This window comes from Podarcis erhardii (assembly GCF_964252035.2).
Source record: "Podarcis erhardii genome assembly, chromosome: W".
NCBI classification, from domain to species: domain Eukaryota; kingdom Metazoa; phylum Chordata; class Lepidosauria; order Squamata; family Lacertidae; genus Podarcis; species Podarcis erhardii.
This window is the reverse complement of record NC_138506.1, coordinates 6,013,074-6,034,869: the sequence shown is the minus strand read 5'-3', so window position 1 is coordinate 6,034,869 and position 21,796 is coordinate 6,013,074. Positions and strand designations below refer to the sequence as shown.

The 21,796-nt window shown below is 44.0% G+C and overlaps 1 long non-coding RNA gene across 1 annotated transcript; it reads left to right on the top strand.

The window, feature by feature from the left end:
- Positions 1–5,081: 5,081 nt before the first annotated feature.
- On the top strand, positions 5,082–20,422 carry LOC309333262. Its single transcript, XR_014152426.1, has 3 exons — positions 5,082–5,173; positions 6,651–6,760; positions 20,300–20,422. It is a non-coding gene; the product is annotated as an uncharacterized lncRNA (long non-coding RNA).
- The last annotated feature ends 1,374 nt before the right edge of the window (positions 20,423–21,796 follow it).

Here is a 21,796-nt window from a genome sequence, read left to right as displayed (position 1 = left end):
AGGGCTGTGTTCTCACCCAAACTCTCTTTGGCATATTCTTCTCCCTGCTGATCTCATATGCCTTCAGCTTGACTGAAGACAGTGTATACTTTCATTCGAGGAGTGACAGGGTTTTGTTCAACCTGACACATCTCTGTACCAAGGCAAAAATGTGGCGAGTCCTTATCTGAGAGATGTTTGTAGATGACGTAGCCTTGACAGTGCACTCCAAGGAAGCTTCACAAAGACACAAGTCTGCATGGAATTTGGCAATACCACCAGTCTGATGAAGACCAACATCATGGGTGGGAATGCCGCCAGCACTCCACGCATCAGCACTGGTGACCACAGACTTGAGGTGGTAGGTGATTTTGTCTACCTGGGTTCCACCATAACCAGCAACCTTTCCATTAATGCTGAGCTGGACAAGCATATTGGCAAGGCAGCTTTGGCAATGGCTTGCCTCTCCAAAGGGTATGGGAGAATGTGATGCTAACATCTACAGTGGTACCTCTGGATATGAACGGGATCTGTTCCAGAGCCCCGTTCGCATCCTGAAGTGAACGCAACCCGCGTCCGTGCATGCGCGGGTCGTGATTTGCCACTTCCGCACATGCACGTGATGTCATTTTGACTGTCTGTGCATGCACGAGCGGTGAAACCCGGAAGTAACATGTTCCATTACTTCCAGGTCGCTGCGGAGTGCAACCCAAAAGCACTCAACCTGAAGCAACTTCAACCCGAGGTATGACTGTAATACCAATATGAAGGTCTACCAGGTTTGCGTGTTGAGCACGCTGCTATTGCACACTGTGTGTTCACTTGTGGGCAACTTATAATTACCAGGAGCAGTGCCTCAACGCCTCTCACATCAGGAAGATTCTGGGCATCACATGGCAAGACAGAGTTTCAAACAAAGATGTGCTCTCCCAGGCCCGCAATCCCAGCATGTTCACATTCCTTTTTTTAAAAAAAAATTTTTTATTGGATTTTCACATTTTATAACAACATATACAAAAAAAAAAAAAAAAACCACACATGAATATTTTCATATCCTTACTTTCATAACCCTCTTTCCCTGACTTCCCCCCACCCCCCCCATACATCCCAGTTTCCATATTTAATTCAGCAAGTTCTTGTTTCTCTCCTTAACCCTATTCTTATTATGTTTAGACTTAATTCTTTCTGTTAGGCCCAATTTATTGTCCCATTCACTTATATACATTAGATCCTTTATCTAAGATCGATCAAGGTTCTTATACCATAAATTTCCCTTTTTTATATTGAAATATAAATCAAAATTATAAAACCCCAAAATCATAAAATTTTTAAATTCTGTTTTTTCCCCCCTCCCTGCCCAGGTATCTGTCCCTTCCCAAATAACTGTCCTCCCATGAAACTCCTAGCCCGGATTCCTCACATCAGAGGCCTTTAAGTCTCTTTCAGTCTCTCTCTGTCTGTTCTGTTGGTAGTCTTTTTTGTTGGTCTTCAGATCTCGAGGGATGTCTGTCACAGTCACTTCATCTTTTCTCTGTTTTTTTTTAAATATTTTTATTGAGTTTATGAAATACAGAAAGAAAAAGACAGAAAAGTAAAAAGCAGATAACAGAAATAGAATAGAAAAATTTCATATTTCCATATTCCTTTTTTTCAGCAAATCTAACGGACTTCCCCACATCTACCGGACCCTGCATTCTTTATATTATAAAACATCAGCAATTTGTTAACTTATTTCACAGCTTATTGTATCTTCCATTTTATCGTGTTACCAATTTTCAAAGTGTTGTATCCCAGTTCCCATATGTTTTAAATTAACCACAATAAAGTTATTTCATAATTCCACCTCCAACTTCTTGTTACCTTAGTCTTCATTTCATTAATTACGGTTGCTGAAGCTAGCATTTCCTAAAAAGTGCAATTTCTTAACATTCATACAGCTTAAAATGTTTTTGCAAATAGTCCTTAAATTTTTTCCAGTCCTCCTCCATTGTTTCTTCTCCCAAGTCTCGGATTCTGCCAGTCATTTCAGCCAGTTCCATGTAGTCCATCAACTGCGTCTGCCATTCCTCCAGCGTGGGTAGATCTTGTGTCTTCCAATACTTTGCGATCAGGATCCTTGCTGCTGTGGTAGCATACATAAAAAAGGTTCTATCTTTCTTTAACACTTTCTGGTCCACAATGCCCAGAAGAAAGGCTTCCGGTTTCTTGGGTAAAGTATATCTAAATACCTTTTTTAACTCGTTATAAATTATCTCCCAGAAGGCCTTCACTTTTGGGCAAGTCCACCAGAGGTGAAAGAATGTCCCTTCCGCACTTCATCTTTTCTCGAATCAAACCTAATTGGAAAAGCTTGCTGCCAGGGTTCTGCCAGGGGTCCCCGAATTTCAAAGTCATCCAAGCCAGAAAAGAGGAGGAAGTCCCAGTTATGTTTCTTTACTCTTTTAACTTCCCATGTTCCATAGTGTCCAATGGCTTCCTCCTTTGCTTTTCTCTTCTCATGGTTTGTAATCCAAAAAACTTCTCTGTTCCCTGACTGCAAAAGGTCCTGTTCGAAATTTTTTATCTGTACTTTTCCCCCTCCAGCCTCCTTTTCCACCAGCTCCAAAGATATCTTTTCTGTTTCAGCTGCAGAATCTTTCAGAGTCAGATCCTTAGTTCCATCAGCAAGGTTGCTTGTTTTAGCGATCAAGGTCGTGAGTTGTTTGTCCATAGCAATAGCTTGCTCTTGTAAAGTTCCCACGAGAAAAAAGGCTCTTTCTATTTGTGCTAGTAATTTTCCTTCTGCAGCCATTGTAGTGTCACTGGTTCCCCCTAGGGGGATTGCCATTGTTAGAGTTCTTTGCCAACAGTCTTATACCTTGTTATTTACTTTGTTTCCAACCACTTCTAGTTAAATGTAACACCTTTAAATCAGAGAGATATAAAGTAATGCAGTTCTTATCTTGATCCAGCCGTTTGACAGCTCAATTAACAGCTGTCAAACTCCTGTTCTTTCACGCTAGGTTGATGCAGGACGCTCCCGGGTCCGGGGGGGGGGGGGTACACAAAAGTTTTCAAAGTTCACCTCTTCCCTCCAGCGCAACTTAAAAATAAATAAAAGCTTGTTCTCACAAATTAATGGAATCTCTTATCAGTCCCAAAAGACACAAAATTTTTTATTCCGATCTTAGGTTTTCGCTCCTTGCTTTAAATTGTCTGTATGTAGGGGGGTGCGGACTTCCCTTTAGCACATCCCCCCGTTCGTTCCAAATTAAAGGTATAAATTTCTTTTAAAGTCCAAATTTCCTTCTACTCACGGGGTATTTATTTCCAGTCCAAATGTCGGGAAGAAAGTTGACGCTCTCCGGTAATGGCTTGCGGCTTCACTCCACTGAAGTAGCGGTCTACTCCCAGCACCACGCCATTCCTCGTACCCTCTCCGCAGCCTTTAAAAAGGCTCTTCGATTGTCGAGGAGGGCGCTTAAGGTGCCCACTGAGTCACCAAGTCCACAGGTATCAGCACCTGTGGTTTCTAAGGGTCCCCGCGTCGCCGGCGCGGCAAGACCTGTCTTCAGTGGAGCCGATTCCCTCCAGAGCTCGGAGGGAATCCGCCATTAGACCGATCGCGTCAACCCGGAAGTCCTCAGCATGTTCACATTCCTGTCTCAGCAACATCTACAATGGCTTAGTCATGTCCACAGAATGGAAGATGGAAGAATCCCCACGGACAGTGGTGTCCAAACTATTTTCAAAGAGGGCCAGATTTGATGAAGTGAAGGGCCGTGAGAGCCAACCAAAGGACCAACCAAAGTTGTTGACCTTTTTTAAGGATTGAAATTGTTGAGCTTGTTGAAATTTTTAAAGGATTTTACCCCAGGAAATAAACTGCCACAGGGGCCGAATTAACTGACTGGATTAGGCCCCCGAAATGGACTTTTGACATACCTGCCCAAGGATGGGCTCTGCAGGGAGCTGGTTTCATGAACCAGGCTTGTTGGCAGACCAACTCTGTGTTACAAAGATGTCTGCAAATGTGACAAGAAGGCTGGCAACATCAACCCTGTTGTGTGGGAATTTCTTGCAGATGACTGCAGTGCCTGGAGACAGTCAATCTGGTCATGGGAGGAATGACCACTGGAAGGAGCGCAGAGGGAAGAAACACCATAGTGCTTCTACAGTGGCACAACCAGGCACCTTCATCTGCCCCAGCTGCAACAAAACCTGTCTCTCCCGTATCGGTATCCGCAGTCATAGCAGGCACTGTAACCTTCCAAAAGTTTGACTTTACCCACAAAGGCACACTCCTCTATTGCCTCCTAAGACAGATGAACGCCAGCACAAGCTTTTGAGGACTCATGCTCACTTCATCACATAGGTGAATTGAAATCTTAGTATACATGTTTGTAAGGGAGAAAATTGTAATTTGGGAGTTGTATGGCAAAATCTTTCCCCTTATTTTTTGCCTCTCATTGCCATTCAAACCCTGCCTTACAATTTTCTCCTTTATTCATTTGCCAACTTTCACTTCATTAACCTTGAACAAGATGCTTTTATTCTAGCTATTAAAAAATGACAAGAAAATATTACGAAGAATTAAATCAGGGTGGGACCCATAAGTACATAACTTTGCTTGGCAAGTGCCCTCTGTTTCTGGTGAGTATAAGCATGCCCTCTTTCACCTTAAAGGAAGATGTCTAATTATTTTTATTTTGGCTTTGGCTAGATAAACCATGTGCTCACTCTGGGAGAGGCAAGAAGCAAGATAGCCCAGCACAAGCTCCCGCAGATCCCAGGAACAATTCCGGTGGTGAGGGATGTGGAAACCTGCTCAGGCAATGGGTTTTTATCACATCGTCAGCAGATGTGGGTTGAGGGAATGCCCAATGATGACATCACTGAAAATCCAGTGCAATACAAGTAAGGAAGTAAGAGTTGTGATGTTATTCTGTGCTGTCAGGCCTGTTGGCCAAATGTGGCCTCTCTACTTGACCCTTGGAACTTTTTCCAGGCCACACCCCTCACTACCCTTACTTCAAATCCCAAGTGTTTTGACCAGACTGAAATGTGTTCTTGAACTCTAATAATGTCTCTTGCTTCAAGTTTCTCCCACTCTGTTTCTATTCCAGAGAGGATGCAACACTGACATTTTTAAAGGCTCAAGAAAGTGAAAATGTTATTGCTGCCCGGGAAGTCCGAGGCCTTGCTGAAGTCATAAGTAAATGTTTACCAATTTACTTCTGGCACTGTAATTGTTAGTTTCTGTTTCCTCACTGAGCAGCTGCTTGCAGTCCCAGGATACTGTTGGATTCTCAGGGGAAAGGGAGACGGGATGTGACGTTCCTGGTTTCCTGTTTCCTTTGTTCTTTCGTTTTCCTTTGTTCAGTTGCTCTCTGCTTCTCACAGAGAGGAGATATATATTTCTTTGCTCTCTGCATAGCTTAGTAATAAAGCATAGCAATGTAGCACCATACCTGCCTCATCCTTCCGTTGTGGACTTCGTTGTTTTAATGCTCTGCTGGGCTCAAAGGAAGATGAGCCATATCAGCTCAGATGACCGGAGCTGAAATTCTAATAGTAATCAGTGTTTTTAGCAAATGTGGTATCTTTCATTTATGCAGACTACCAGCTATACTATTGCAAAGTGCTCTGCTTGGGGCTTCCTTTGAAGACAGCTCAGTAACTGCAGCCAGTGCAGAACACCACTGCTCAGTTTTTGGCCAATACCTTGCCAGTTGCACTGGTGGCCACTGCATTCTCACACTCAGTTCAACCTGATGGTGATAGTCTTTAAAACCCAAAATTGTTTTGCCGATAGTAACACCTTGAACTTAGGCTGTTACCAAATGGGCCACCAGTGCAGATCTCTGAGCAGAAGTGTTATATGCTGACAGGGCCTCCTGTCAACAACCATGCTGCAGCATTCTGCACTAACTTTAGTTTCAAACCCACACAGAGTTGACTGCAGTAATCCAATCTTGAAGTCACCAATGCCTGAACTATTGTGGTCAAGCCCTCCCTTTTTATTGTCTGTAAGGCACTTCTATGTTTTATTACAGTTAGTTAAATAAAAGAATGAGTAACTATGAACTTGTGCATAAAACTGAAGATGGAACTAAAATGTGGCAGGCTTCTTTAGCAGCATTTTTAGGATTTTTATCTCTCCAGCTGCTCAGGAAACAGCACAATGGTTGTTTACATTATGTGAGTGTCTGAGAGCGTGAGACAGGAAGTCTCAGCACAGTCTCAGTACTGTAGAAAAGTTATTTTGCTTCTGTGTGAAGTATGCTCTTCTGTACTGCTGCTCAGAGAGAGCAGACATGCTGATGGATTCTCTGTATATAGACAATGAATAAAGTAGTTTAGAGCTACTGATTGTCTCTTTCTTCTGCAATGAGATGCCAGAAGACAAGTGTGCTCCTCTCAGGAGGGAGGGGTCGCTTATTACCGGTCTCTCTGGACTGAGGAAGATTTACAGCCAGAGGGTGAGAGACGCCTCGGTGTCTTGGGAAGGTGGCGGCCTTCCCGGGTGTTTTTCCAACAGGGAATGTCAGCTAACCCAGTGGTTTTGTAAAAACAACAACAACACATTACTATTTTTTAATGTAGAAGCGATTGTAATCTCTCTCTTTATGCTAGCCTGGCATGAGTTCTACAGCTGTGCATACAGTCTAATCTCTCTCCCTCCCTCCCAGTTCCTGAGAAGAAAAACAGTGACACTGTGGAACGTATCTCAGAGAGCAGGAGGTGCCGTTACGAAGAGATGGTGGTGACGCTACGGCAGGAATTGGCATGCGTTGGGAAGGTAGGCAGCCCTCTTCACTACTTTAGTGCATCACTATTGATAGTACTAGGGATGGGATAATCTGTCCATTTGCAATGTGAAGCCAATGTGGTGTAGTGGCTTGAGTGCTGGTCTAGGACCTGGAAGACTAGGGTTCAATTTTATCCACTTGGCCATGGAGGTCTCTGGGTGACCTTGGGCCAGCCACTCACTCTCAGCGTAACGTAACTCACAGGGTTGTTGCAGTGAAGATAAAATGGGGAGAAGGAGAACCATGTACACCACATTGAGCTTCTTGGAGGAAAGGTGGGATATAAATGTAATAAAGAAATAAAACTCAGTTCTCTCCATTTCTCATTTATTCTTATCTTAAATTCAGTTTTTCACTTTTTGCGTGGCAAGTTCCCCCACCAGGGAGAAATAAAGACACAGGAGACCAGAATTAAGGTTAAATGGGCGAATTAGGCCAATCCACAACTTTATTGATTGCAGGAATGAGAGGCATTGGCTTAGGCATTGGTCCTATCGAATAGCCGGCTCCAGCCCGTTTGCTGAAGACTGGGAAGGGTTAACACCATAAAGGGGGAGTCCTGCTGAGGCAAGTCAACTAGGAGCTCCCCTGGGTCACCGCTCGGGGGTGTGCCTTAGGCCCACAGCTCCATAGGCTTCGGACAGGGCCACGCCCCCCGGAGTCCTTTATCGGACTACCCTTCGCTTTTGGGGGAGGTGATGGCGTTTCCTCCCCCCCCACATCCTCTTAACCCCTCCTTACCAATGCCTAACCGCCACTCGAGCAACCGCTCGCCGCCAATACCCTCATGCCTGAAACCAATCCCTGATCCCCTTTGCTATATCAGTCAGCCAAATGTCATCTCCCGCATCTGAAAGATGCACGCCATCAAACCAGTAGAGGGCCTCACAGTTGAAACGTATGCCAGGGTGGTCAATGACCCGCCCACCCAGGGCTGCCACTCTACGCACAACAGCCCGATCCAAAGCTTTCCTAGCCCTATTTATGGCTATCGGACACTGGCTATCTCTCCAAACCCGCCTCTCCATCAACGAGGCCCACAGTATGGTGATGTCTGGGTAAGAAGCCTTCAGTTCCTCAAAGTCGCTAAAAATATGCCACATCAAATCGACTGCCTTTCGGTAAGCTAGATCGTTTTCGCCTAATTGAATTACTAAAGCATCTGGGGGGCCCTCCGCTGCCACTCTAGCCCTAATCATGGGCAACATTTCAGCCCAGCGCATTCCCCTCCTGGCGATCCAAGATATATTGATGTCTGAAGGTAAGTTGAGGTGCGGCCCGAGACCGGAATTGATGGCGCGGACCCTGGCCCAATGCACAATGCTGTGCCCGATTATCCAGATGTGTGCCCTCATATTTCCTGTAAGAAAATTGAAACAACAGGCCAAGGTCAGGTAACCCCAGGTAAGCAGTCACAATTTTTTTCTAACATAACTCTTATAAGCATCCGATTTCCAGCGGCCTAGGTCCTTAATCCTCTCGGCAGTCAGGCCCAGGTGCATTGCCGTAGTGGCCGCTCCTATCTGAAAAGAGTGCGCTGCGAAATCCGTGGGAGGTAAGCTGCATGCTGCAATTGTCAAATGCATGACATGAGTGAACTGGTGCCGCGTCAGGGGTGAGCCATCTGCATGAATCAGGAGTGGCCCTGCCAAATTAATTCTCATAAACAAGAAGCGCCTAGTGTCCTTAACCGGGCATGGGCCCGGTTTTCTGGTTGCCAAGAGCCGAACTAAAGCCCCCCTCCCGTACTGGTCTGTTTTGGAACTGCGTATCCACAAGGCTAGATCCTCCCGTGATAGCGTGACATCGCTCAACAGCAAACCCCGGGAAGAACCTCGTTGACCCCCTTCATATACCACCTCCCCAACACGAAGTGCGCCGAAAAAGGCGATGGAATATGCCGCTGAGAATAAGCGGGCCTCGTACTTAGTCCAGCAAACAGTTCTCAACTTTTTATGGATCTGGTAAAGGATGTCAAATGATATTGGCCTTCTCTTATCACAGCTGGGGGGCTGCAGCCTACGCCAGCCCTCCAAGGCCTTCTGCACAACAAAGTCGGCGTATGGGTCAGAGGAATAAACTGCCTTGCAAAAGAATGATATTGCCGCCACCTGTAAGTTAAGGGTTTTAGGGGCACGGCCCAAGCGTCTCAGGTGTACTAAGTAGGAAAGAACCTCAGACTTGATGGGAGGGGAATTGATTCTAGCGGCATAGGAGTTACTGCGGAATCTTAAGAAATCCGACCAAGCTTTCTTATAAGATCTTAAAGTGGAAGGCGCCACCGAGGCTAATACTCCCTGCATCACTTCTAGTTCCCAAGGCTCCATAGGTGCTCCGGGAATGGCTGTGGCAGCTGGTGCGCGTCCGGTGCTAACGAGCGGAAGCGGTCCATCTGAAAATGAGATAGGGCACCCGCAATGTCATTGTTAACACCAGGCACAAATTTGGCGGAAAAGTGGATATTGAGCTCTAAGCACAAGAGGATGAAGGAACGTAGAAGGACCCCCACCCTTGGTGACCGGGTGGCCTGCTTGGAAAGGACTGATACTACTGCCTGGTTGTTGGTGTGAAAGCATACCCTATGGTTACTAAATTCCTTAGCCCACAAGTGCACCGCCACCACGATCGGGAAGAATTCCAGGAAGGTTAAATCTCTGGTTATGGGCCCCCCCTGCCAGGCTGCGGGCCAGCGCTGGGCACACCATTGCCCCCTGAAATAAACACCGAACCCAAGAGAGCCTGAAGCGTCTGAGTGCACCTGAAAGTCAACTTGCAGCGACATGTTATCCTGCCACAAGGAAATTCCATTATAACTTTCCAAAAACTTCAACCAGACTTCCAGATCGGATTTTACCTCTTTTGATAGGCGAACCCTGTGATGAGGGGATCGCAGACCTGCTGACAGCCTCGTGAGGCGGCCGCAGAATGGGCGGCCAGGGGAAACCACTTGGCAAGCAAAGTTTAAATGACCTAACAGTGACTGAATCTGCCTGAGGGTAAATTTTCTTAGGGGGAGAAGTTGCCGACTAAGGTCCCCGAGCGCAATTAATTTTTCTCTGGGCAGTTTAGAGGTTTGGGCGACAGTGTCCAATTCAATGCCCAAGTAAACCATGGTTGTAGCTGGGCCCTCCGTACACCCAACTCCCCCGCTAAAGATGTGAAGGCTTCAAGAAGTTCCGAGCACTTATGTCTACTTTCAGCTACGAGGATAAAGTCGTCCAAGTAGTGCGAAACACCCTCAGAGCCTGTTCTAAAGCGAAGCGCCCAGTCCAGGAAGGTACTAAATGCCTCAAAGGTTGCACAGGCCACTGAGCAACCCATGGGCATTGCCTTGTCCACGAAATAAGCCCCCTCAAATTTGAAACCCAGCCACCGGAAGTCTTCCGGGTGTACTGGCAGGAGTCTGAAGGCAGACTTAATGTCACATTTAGCCAGCAGCGCACTGTTTCCGAATTTGAGAATCAGTTTAACCGCTTGATCAAAGGAGGCATACCTCACAGAGCAAAGTTCCTGGGGTATCGCATCATTGACAGACCCTCTTTTTGGGTAGGATAGGTTATGAATCATGTGAAACTCACCGGGCGCTTTTTTGGGGGCGATGCCTAATGGGGATATATGGAGACCCTCTATGGGAGGGACGGAAAAGGGGCCAGCTACCCTTCCTGCTTTAATTTCCTTACAAATTTTCTTTTGCACAACCTCAGGCATCTCCCTTACCGATTTTTGATTTGGTGGGTCACCTGAATTGGGGGGGGGGGGGAAGCTACCGGAATCCTAAAACCAGCACTAAATCCTTCCCACAGATACAAAGCAGCTGTTCTGTTGGGATAAAGATCCAAAAGGGTTTTTAATGGGGTCAGCTTGATAGGAGAAAACACCAGGCCGAGATTAAAATTACTGTCGGTTTCCCTGAGGTCCAAATGGAGCTCCATGGCCTCCCCTGGCACCCTGGTTGGTGAAGCCTCTCCCGCCCTGGAAGGGCTGCCTCCCTTTGATGCAGGCAGTGGCTGGGTGGTTTCCGAGGCATTTCTTGCACTCGTGGCTATACTTACAGATAGGCCTCACACAAACCCCTTTGTTGAATTCCCAGCACAGCCGTCTCTGTTTCGCGTTGGTCTTCCCAAATTTAGACGATTCCTGGGACTTCTTTTCTACATAGGGACCAACGTGCTCCATCCAATAGTTTTGATCCCTCAGGTCCCAACGTGTAGAAGATAACAGAGAAGCGTTTCTGTGGAAATCATCATAATTTAGTACCGCGGTCTCCCCCACCAATTCTTGCGCCCTCCTAACATGGGCCAGGTAAGCAATTAAATGCATAGTGCGTTTGGGATAAGCCGCGCTGACCATGCCCATGAACACCTGGAACCCGTCCAGCCAATTTTCAAAATTTCGTTCGGCTCTGGGTGTTCTGTACCTTCGCTTCCCATAGCTACGCTTCTTTTCCTCTTTACCGGTCATCTTAGCTGGTGATAACAAAGTGAATATGTCAATAAAGTCACCATTAAGTATCTTAGTTCTCTTTCTTTGAGATAAGTGATTCCCAAGAATAAAATCGGTAGACAGGTTTGTGGATGTTTTTACGTCCAGAACTAATGCACCGTCCTTCCACTCCAAGGAGCCATTAAAAGACTTGCGGTATGAGTTAGCCCTCCTTTCGTGCACCCACAAAGGGAGACCTGAACTATCCTCCCCGTGGCCCCAGTACTCCTCCATAGGAGTATCGCTATCTGAGTCAGATGAAGAGGTACCTGATTCATCCTCCGATTCAGACCGCTTACTCTTCTTGCTCTTCTTTGATGTATGCTTCCTCTTTTCTTTCCTCTTCCCTGATTGGCCATCCAGCGGAGCTTGTGGCGGAACGTTGGGCACCTGTGCGTCTTGCTGCTCCTGCGCTTCCTCATCCAAAGAAGAACCTGAGGCGCCCTCAGCTGGTGCCGCTTGCGGTGGTGGGTTCTGAAAAACACTAGGGAGACCTACGTCCTTTTGTGGGTTAGTAGTACTTGAACCCTGAATACTTGCCTTGCCCTTCTTGCCACCCTTCTGACCCCCTTTTGACTTGCCTGAGCTGGAGGACTGTGATCACGTATTGGGCCGGTCTGTTGAGTCATTGCTTGCCCTCAGCACTGCCGCACTGGCCGCAGAGGTGCTGGGGCGTTCTGAATCGCAAGGGGGTGTATCCGGCATGCAGTCTTGCGAGGGCGCCACCGCCACCTGGCCTGCAGGCTTGCATTGCCTATAAAACGCCTCAAAAGCAGTGAAGAACTGGGCAAATGCCTGCGGGTTACATAGCATTACCAAGGCCTGAGACCCTTCCTGGTTCCCTTGTGGCCCCCCCCCCCAGAAACAGCGGAGTTCTGTTGGTTTTCTTGAGCAGACATAGTTGGAGTTTGGTACCCTTAATAACCTAATTCAGTAAAATAAACGCCAACTGGTTTAGATTTCTATGCGCAAGATGCAAGATTGCACCCTAGTTCAGTAATGTCTGCACTGGAAATTTTAAAAGAAAACCAAAGATGCCTACCCAAACCTCAATCAATTTTAATTAGGTACCAGAATGCTCAGAGTAATGTTAATCCCTGCTGGAGGTCAAAGCTATGAGCTGATACTAAAGTAAAAGGAAAAAACAAAGAAGCCTGCCTGGTCCTCACCAATGTATTTTGATAGAACTATAAGGTAGAACTATAAATTAGATCCCCGAGATGCAGCAGTGAGGAGGTGCTCTGATAACAAGGTCAAGAAGGGTAGCGATTAAATTAGACTAGTGAAATATTAAGCAAAATTTAATTGAAATTAAACTAATGAATTGTCAACCAAAGATGAGAAACCCCCTGGGGCCCTTGTGCACTTTAAATAGAGTACCCAAATGAGTTATTAGGTAAATGAGAAGCTCCCTTGCACCCTTATGCACTTTATTGAAGATGAAAAGAGTGAATTATTTAATACAATGAATTATTTAGTCCAATGAGAACCCCCACTTATAAATGTTGAGGCAGTGAATTAAATTAAATAGCTATTGAATAACTAATGCAAAGAATAATATAACAAAGGATCCTGCAGCCTTTATACAGCTTTAATCAATTCCTCACAAAGAATTTCCTCAGATGCAGCTGTATAAATTCTTAAATGATGCCAGTAGAAAAGCAGCCAACCCCCAGAAAGAGGCTATTGCCTGAAGCCGACCGCACGCTGAGCTAAACACCTAAATTCCCAGTAGTAATTTCAACCTGCACCTCTCATTACCAGAAAGGCAGACGCAATTTAAAGCCGGTAGCCCTTTTCCTCATCTACTGTGAGGGACGGCTTAATATTCTTTGAGGTGGGGGGCGGGGCGGCTTAATTAATTCCTCCCAAAAACTTCTGATTCTATTCCTTAATTAGCTACTGCTGTGTCAAAATTAGAATTGTAGTAAAACTGCAAAGCAAACGACACCGGGAAGGGGTAGACGCTATTCGAAGAAGCCAGCCCTTTGTTTGATGCAAGGCTCCTGGGGGGGGGTAGTGCAGCTGCCAAGCAGCCCGCTTTTAAAAAGCAGGACGACAGAAACCAAGGCCTGTGTTAATATCCCGCAGAATGCTATCCAAAGGAAACGGTAACTGTTATCCTAGCTGTGTCTGATTAAGCTTAAAAGGGGCTTGCAGAGAAATAATTCCCACGTGGAATTGCCTATAGTAAAATGGCGGCCGCCTGAAGCCCTGTGATCGGACCACGTGGTCGTTTAAAATGGCGGCTGGGACAGGCTGGTAACCAAGCAACCGAGCAGCCTTTTTAAACCTAAATTTCAGAAAAAATTAAAGCTGGCAGAAAGCAAGCGTTGGCCCGTGGTAAGCCCGCACACCCCCCAGAAGGGTAATGCCGCTGAAGCGACGAAAGCTAGTAGCGACCAACGCTGACAAAACAAGCCCCGTGAGTGCAAAACCAGCAGCGATCTATGCCGACAACACTAGCCCCCGATACCGCCTCAAACCTCCTTCTTTTTTGCCGTCAAGCCCCCCCACCGAGCTCCCAGCAAGGCCCACACAAATATAACAAATCCCCGCTACCGCGGCTGAAATAATAAAACCAAACGACCTGATCTCTGGAGCGATGAATCCTTCCCAGGAAGATGAATGCGGAGATGAGCTCCCAGAAGGTGCAGGGGGTACTTGCCCCGGCAAAGTTCCTTAGCGGCAAAACGACTCAGAGAGTAAGCAAACAATTCCCCAGCGGTGGAGGCTTCTGTGGCGCTGTTTCTGCCCTGCTAACTGGCGACGGCTGCCGTAGCCGCTGCCTGAAGTGCGAGTGGGCTTGAAGCCAGCAAGAAAGAAGGACCAGGATCGCTGGAGAGTTGGTCGAACCCCGGGGAAGCACAATCCGCACGGCGAAGGAGATGAGCGCCCACGCTGCCTCGCAACCCTGTAAAGAAAAATCTAAACAAGAATGAGGGAAAATCGGAATTTTTTAAGAAACTGCATGAAATTCTACTGGACTATTTAGATTATAACATGATTTTGATGGGAGATATGAATGGTGTGGTGTCTACGAATATGGATAAAGCCCAAAGACAAACGGTGACGAAAGATGGTAGATTACCAAAGACATTTTTTGAAATGACTGACAATATGGATCTTGTTGATATTTGGAGAACCAAGAACCCCCTGGGAAGAGAAGGAACTTTCTTCTCTGAAGCCAATATGACATGGACAAGAATTGACCAAATGTGGGTAACTAGGGGACTGGCCCCGAAGACAAAAAAAGTGGAAATTTGCCCCAAAACTTGCTCCGACCACAATGCAGTGAAGATGGAAATGACATTAACACCAATTGGTTCCTTTAGATGGAGGATGAATGACTCCTTGTTTAGGAATGAGGAAATCACCAAAAAGCCCCAGAAAAACTTGAGAGACTATTTTGACATAAATATGAACACCACGACCGAAAAAAGAGTGATTTGGGATGCAAGCAAAGCAGTTATGAGAGGGTTTTTGATACAACAAAATGCAATCAAGAAAAGAGCTCAAAATGAAAAAAGGGAATTTTTTTTGGAGAAAATAAAGGATGGAGAAAAGAGACTGAGGGCGAAACCGAAATCACAGGAGATCCTGAAAGAGATAAAGTTATATCAAGTGCAGTATACGAAATTGATGAATCAGGAAATAGAATGGAAGATCAAACAGATGAGACAAAAGACATTTGTTTTTGTTTTTTAAAATCATAAATACAAAAATACATAGTAAAACAAAAAAGAAAAAACTCACAGACAAAAATACAAAATACAAAAAACAAGAAAAATAAACAGAAAAAAGAAATTAAAACAAATCCACTTTTTTTTTAACTTTAAACTCATTAGCTTATTTCTTTGACCTCCTCACACCTCCCCTTTTTGTATTCCCATTAATATAATCAAATCAGCAAATCCTTACCCTCTTTCACTTATCTTAACTCTATATCTTAACATGTTAGAACTCTATATTTTCACCCATTATCAATTCATCTTTGCATACTCTTTTTAACTTTGTTGCTAATGCCACTTATAGACCTCTCTTATTTGATAATAATGAAGCCAGTCTCGCACTTTATCTTTTAATTTCTCAAAACTCTGCAATCTCAATTTGTCTCCTTCTTGTTCCAATATTTCCCAATATTTCGGCCATTTGGCCTCCATATTGAGTCTTTTAAAAGCCTTTGCTTCCATTGGTGACAACCACCTTGGGGTTTTATTTTCCAATAAGTCTTTATATCTTATCCAGACATTAAACAATGCTTTCCTGACAATATGGTTTTTAAATGCTTTATGTGCTTTAACCTTGTCGTACCACAAATATGCATGCCACCCAAAAGCATTATTGAAACCTTCTAAATCCAAAATGTCTGTGTTCTCAAGAAGCAGCCAGTCTTTCAACCAGCAGAATGCTGCTGATTCATAGTAAAGTTTAAGGTCTGGCAGGGCAAATCCGCCTCTTTCCTTTGCGTCAGTTAATATTTTAAATTTTATTCTGGGCTTCTTGCCCTGCCAGACAAATCTAGAAATATCTTTCTGCCACTTCTTGAAACAGTCCATCTTGTCCAAAATTTGCAATGATTGAAACAAAAATAACATTTTTGGCAATACATTTATCTTTATAGCTGCAATTCGACCCAACAAGGAAAGCTTCAAATTTGACCATATTTCTAAGTCTTTTTTCACTTCTGCCCAGCATTTCTCATAATTATCTTTAAATAGATTTAGGTTCTTAGCAGTCATATTAACCCCTAAATATTTTACTTTCTTAGCCAACGTTAAACCTGTCTCCTTCTGAAACCTCTCTTTTTCAATCGGTGTAAGATTTTTCTCAAGCACTTTAGTTTTTGACTTGTTCAACTTAAATCCTGCCACATGACCAAATTCTTGAATCAGTTCTAATACTCTTTTCGTACTAGATTCTGGCTCCTGTAATGTCAAAACTAGGTCATCAGCAAAAGCTTTCAATTTGTATTGTTTGGCTCCGACCTGAATACCTTTAATCAACCGGTCCCTCCTAATCATATTCAGCAAAACCTCCAGGACCGAAATAAAAAGCAATGGGGAAATTGGGCAGCCTTGTCGTGTCCCTTTCTCTATCTTAAATTCCTCTGTCATCACATTGTTAACTATTAGCTTAGCCTTTTGTTCTGAATAAATTGCACTTATACCATTTTCAAACCCTTCACCCACCCCCATTCCCATTTGAATCAGCGAATAAGTGTGTGAAACTGCTGGCATGGCAAATGAAAAAAAAGACAAAAACTTAACACTATCACGAATTTGGTGGTGGAGGGAAAGAACATACAGAATCCTGCAGAGATTAGGAAGTGTTTTCAGAAGTACTTTAAACAGCTATATACACAGGAGACCCAGAAAGAAATAGACATTGATCGATTTTTGAGAATAAATGGATTACAAAAAATCTCTCAAGAGAACAAATTAATGTTAAATTACAAAATAATTGACCAAGAGGTGGAAGGAGCCATCCAGAATATGAAATTGGGCAAATCTCCAGGGCCGGATGGCTTGACTGCAAGATATTATAAATCTTTGAAAGAATGGTTAGTACAGCCTTTGAAGGAAGTTTGCAATGAAATATTGGGGGGGGGGGGAAGGCACCTGAGTCGTGGAAAGAAGCTTACATTACACTTATACCGAAAACAGAATCGGAAAAGACACAGCTTAAGAACTACCGTCCCATATCTTTACTTAATGTGGATTACAAAAATTTTGCTGAAATTATGGCTAAAAGATTAAAAAAGGTACTGGTAGAAGAAATCCATAAAGATCAAGCGGGCTTTCTCCCGGAGAGACATTTGTCAGATAACACAAGGAACATAATTAACATTTTAGAAAAATTACAAGTGAATATTAATACTAAAGCAGTTTTGATATTTGTGGACGCGGAGAAAGCCTTTGCTAATATCTCTTGGAGTTTTATGAAGAAAAATTTACAGGGAATGGGGGTAGGCCAAGGCTTTGAAAACGGTATAGGTGCAATTTACTCAGAACAAAAAGCTAAGCTAATTGTGAATAACGTAGTTACAGAAGAGTTTAAGATTGAGAAAGGAACACGACAGGGCTGCCCAATCTCCCCATTGCTTTTTATATCGGTCCTGGAGGTTTTGCTCAACATGATTAAAAAGGACCAATTGGTTAAAGGTATACAACTCGGAGCTAAACAGTATAAATTGAAAGCTTTTGCTGATGACTTAGTTTTGACATTACAGGAGCCAGAATCCAGTACTAAAAGAGAATTGCAATTAATTCAAGAATTTGGTCAAGTTGCGGGATTTAAGCTGAATAAGTTGAAAACTAAGGTGTTAGAGAAAAATTTAACAGAGATGGAGAAAGAGAGGTTTCAGAAGGAGACAGGATTAGTATTGGTTAAGAAAGTGAAATATCTAGGGGTTCATATGACTGCTAAAAATGTGAATTTATTTAAAGACAACTATGAAAAATGTTGGTTGGAAGTGAAAAAGGATTTAGAAATATGGTCAAATTTGAAGTTATCATTGCTGGGCCGAATTGCTGCGATAAAGATGAATGTATTGCCTAGGATGCTGTTTTTGTTTCAAACTTTGCAAATTTTGGACAAGATGGACTGTTTCAAGAAATGGCAGAGAGATATCTCAAGATTTGTCTGGCAGGGCAAGAAACCTCGAATAAAATTTAAGATTCTAACTGATGCTAAAGAAAGAGGTGGATTTGCCCTGCCAGACCTTAAACTTTATTATGAATCAGCCGCATTTTGTTGGCTGAAAGATTGGCTGCTTCTTGAAAACACGGACATTTTGGACTTAGAAGGATTTAATAATGTTTTTGGATGGCATGCATACCTGTGGTATGACAAGGTCAAAGCGCACAAAGCCTTTAAAAACCATATTGTCAGGAAAGCATTGTTTAATGTTTGGATGAGATACAAGGATTTGCTTGAAAGTAAAACACCAAGGTGGCTGTCACCAATGGAGGCTAAGGCTCTGAAAAAACTTAATATGGAGACAAATTGGCCAAAATATTGGGAAATTTTGGAACAAGATGGAGATAAATTAAAGCTGCAGAGCTTTGACAGTTTAAAAACTAAAGTACGAGACTGGCTTCATTACTATCAAATAAGGGAGGTTTATAACTTGGATAAGAAAATTGGTTTTCAGGTGGAAAAATCAAAATTGGAAACAGAATTGTTAGATCCTAAAACTAAGAATTTATCAAGAATGTATAACTTGCTGTTGAAATGGAATACACAAGATGAAACGGTTAAATCTGTTATGATTAAATGGGCACAAGATTTTGGACATAACATTATGATGGCTGACTGGGAAAAGTTATGGACCACAGGTATTAAGTTTACGGCTTGTAATGCCTTAAGAGAGAATATAATGAAAATGATCTACAGGTGGTACCTAACCCCAGTCAAGCTGGCAAAAATTTATCATTTGCCCGATAACAAATGTTGGAAATGTAAGGAGATTGAGGGCACATTCTTTCACCTTTGGTGGACATGCCCAAAGATTAAGGCCTTCTGGGAGATGATTTATAATGAAATGAAAAAGGTATTTAAATATACCTTCCAGAAGAAACCAGAGGCCTTCCTCCTGGGTATGGTCGGCCAATTGGTGCGAAGGGAGGATAGAACTTTTTTTATGTACGCCACAACAGCAGCAAGAATACTCATCGCAAAGTATTGGAAGACACAAGATCTACCCACCCGAGAAGAATGGCAGACGAAAGTGATGGACTATATGGAATTGGCTGAGATGACTGGCAGAATCCGGGACCAAGGAGAAGAGTCGGTGGAAGAAGATTGGAAAAAATTTAAAGTATATCTTCAAAAATATTGTAAAATTAAGGACTGTTAGAAAGATGTTGGAAAAAGAAAATTAGGTGGTTTTGGTAGAAATGATATAAAGGATTAAGTAAAAATGAGTTGATGAAATTGATGAAAGAAAGGACGTTAATTATAAATATATTAAATTAAGTTATTTAAATGAAAATAAGGTTGGAAGGATTTGCTGAAAAAACGATTTGAAGTAGAATACAAAATTGGGAGGTGTGAGGAGGTCAAGGAAATAAGTAAAGGAAGAAAGCCATGTAAAGGTTTAATTTGTTCTTTTTCTTTTTTAAGTGAATGTATTTTTATTTTTTATTTTATTTTATCTCTGTTGTTGCTGTATTCTCTTTTTTTGTATTTTGTATTATTTTCTTTTTTCTTTTTGTAACTTTTAAACTGTGAATAAATATTATATAAAAAAAAGAAAAAGAAAAATCTAAACAAGAAGAAGAAGAAGAAGAAGAAGAAGAGGAGGAGGAGTTTGGATTTGATATCCCGCTTTATCACTACCCGAAGGAGTCTCAAAGCGGCTAACATTCTCCTTTCCCTTCCTCCCCCACAACAAACACTCTGTGAGGTGAGTGGGGCTGAGAGACTTCAAAGAAGTGTTACTGTACCAAGGTCACCCAGCAGCTGCATGTGGAGGAGCGGGGAAGCAAACCCGGTCCCCAGATTACGAGTCCACCGCTCTTAACCACTACACCACACTGGCTGATGATCAATGAGCTAAGCTACCCGATACAAACCTCTAAAAACATGATGGCTGGTGCGGCGAAAAGAGGGCGATGCCCGGCCGCGTCGGCCCTAAATAGGGCAGGCCACGCCCCCCCCGATTGGCTGGCTGGGCGGATGACGCAGTCAGGATTCCCTTGTTCTCGCGGGGGCTGCAACCCAGCCCCCGCGCACGTGGGGTGGGCGTGAAGCCCGCAACCCCACCTCCTTACCAGGTCCCGGAAGTGGCTTTGCAACAATTTGTGAATTTTTGCTTTAGATCCTCATGAAAATACGTTACTGCTTTAGTATGGATCTCTCCAAATGTTTTGTGTTCAGTTTTGACTGTATAGTTTTATTGAAGAAATTCCCCCTTATGTGCATTTTCATTTTATTTTTCACTTATGTGACACATTTTTCAAATACATACATATTGATGCACATTGGCAAGTGTTACCCATCAGATGGCAAGTGTTACCCATCAGATCATCTTCTCTGTTCAGGAAATGGAGGTGTGTTTCTTGGAGCCTGGGAAGCTATTTCTGACCAAGCTGTCAGAATCCGATCGCACCATTGAGTCCCTTTTCCAAGTTTCCGCTGAGAACCTCCACTTGGAGACTTACACCATGAAGATGAGGGAATGCCTCGCAACTCAAACTCAAACAGGGTTTGAAGGCTGCCTGCCACCTTTTCTTGCCCCTCTGGCTGATACTTCTGGTGACCCTAGATCCTCACTGCTTAGCAACAGGGATGAAGGGCCTGGCAGTCACTGTGGGCAGCAGAATAAGGCGTGCTGGAGATAGGAACATAGGAAGCTGACATACTGCGTCATCCCATTGACTCATTTAGCTCAGTATTGTCTACACTGGCTGGCAGCGGCTTTCCACGGTTTCAAGTTGGAAGTCTCTCCCAAACTTACCTGGAGATCCCAGGGCTTGAACCTAGGAACATGGGGAACTTCCTTATACTGAATCAGAACTATGTGTCTTTCTACCTCAGTATTGTCTACACTGACTGGCAGCAGCTCTCCAGAAAGTCAGGCAAGGGATATTCCCAGCTGTACCTGGAGATGCCAGGGATCAAACCTGGGGCCTTCCGCATGCAAAACAGAAGGGCTGCCGCTCAGCTACAGCGCTTTCCAGGAACACAGAAAGCTGCCTTATACAGAGTCAGACCATTGGTCCATTTAGCTCAGTATTGTCTACACTGACTGACATCAGCTTTCCAAGGTTTCAAGAAGGGGCATTACCAGCCCTACCTGGAGATGCCAGCAATTGACCCTGGGACCTCCTGCATGCAAAGTAGATGCTCTACTAAGCTACAGCCCTTCCCTCCAAAGGCTGTGACACATGGGCGTAGCCAGGGTGGGCAGAGGGGCAGCTGGCACCCTAAATCAATACAAATCAGTACAAATATGAGGTTCTTCCCCCCCAACAAAAGCCTGCCTCCCCAACAAAAATCCTGGCTACGCCCATGGCAGTGAACAGAACAGTGGGATGGGTTGAAAGGATCTGGCATGCCAACAAAGATCATAGAACAGACTTCATCTTTTCCTTGATAACTTTTAAACAACATAGGGTTCCACCTCAGCTCCCCTATGTGGAATTCACATCCCATTTCTACCTTGCAGGACTTTGAGAGAATGTGGAACCTTGTCTCCAAGGAGACCTTAAAAAGAAGGCAGCTGGACAAAGCCTTACTCAAGGCAGAGGTAGATCGAACTGAATGGGCAAGTACAAGAAGATGCTAACAGAGAGTACATGAATGATTGTGGGGGGTGCTGCTGTATGCTTGTTGCCCAGAAGGAAATTCAGCCTTTGGAGCTGGAAAAAGTTCCCCATCCCTGCTATGGATCCTTGAAATGGTCAGAAATAGTTGTTTCTTGCTGGCACATGTGTCTTTTTAGGAATTGGCATCTTCAGTGAGATGGTGGAGGTTGGTCTCTTTAGGTGAATGGGGCATTGTCTCACCACTCTCATTCTGTCTTCAGCCAATTCGCA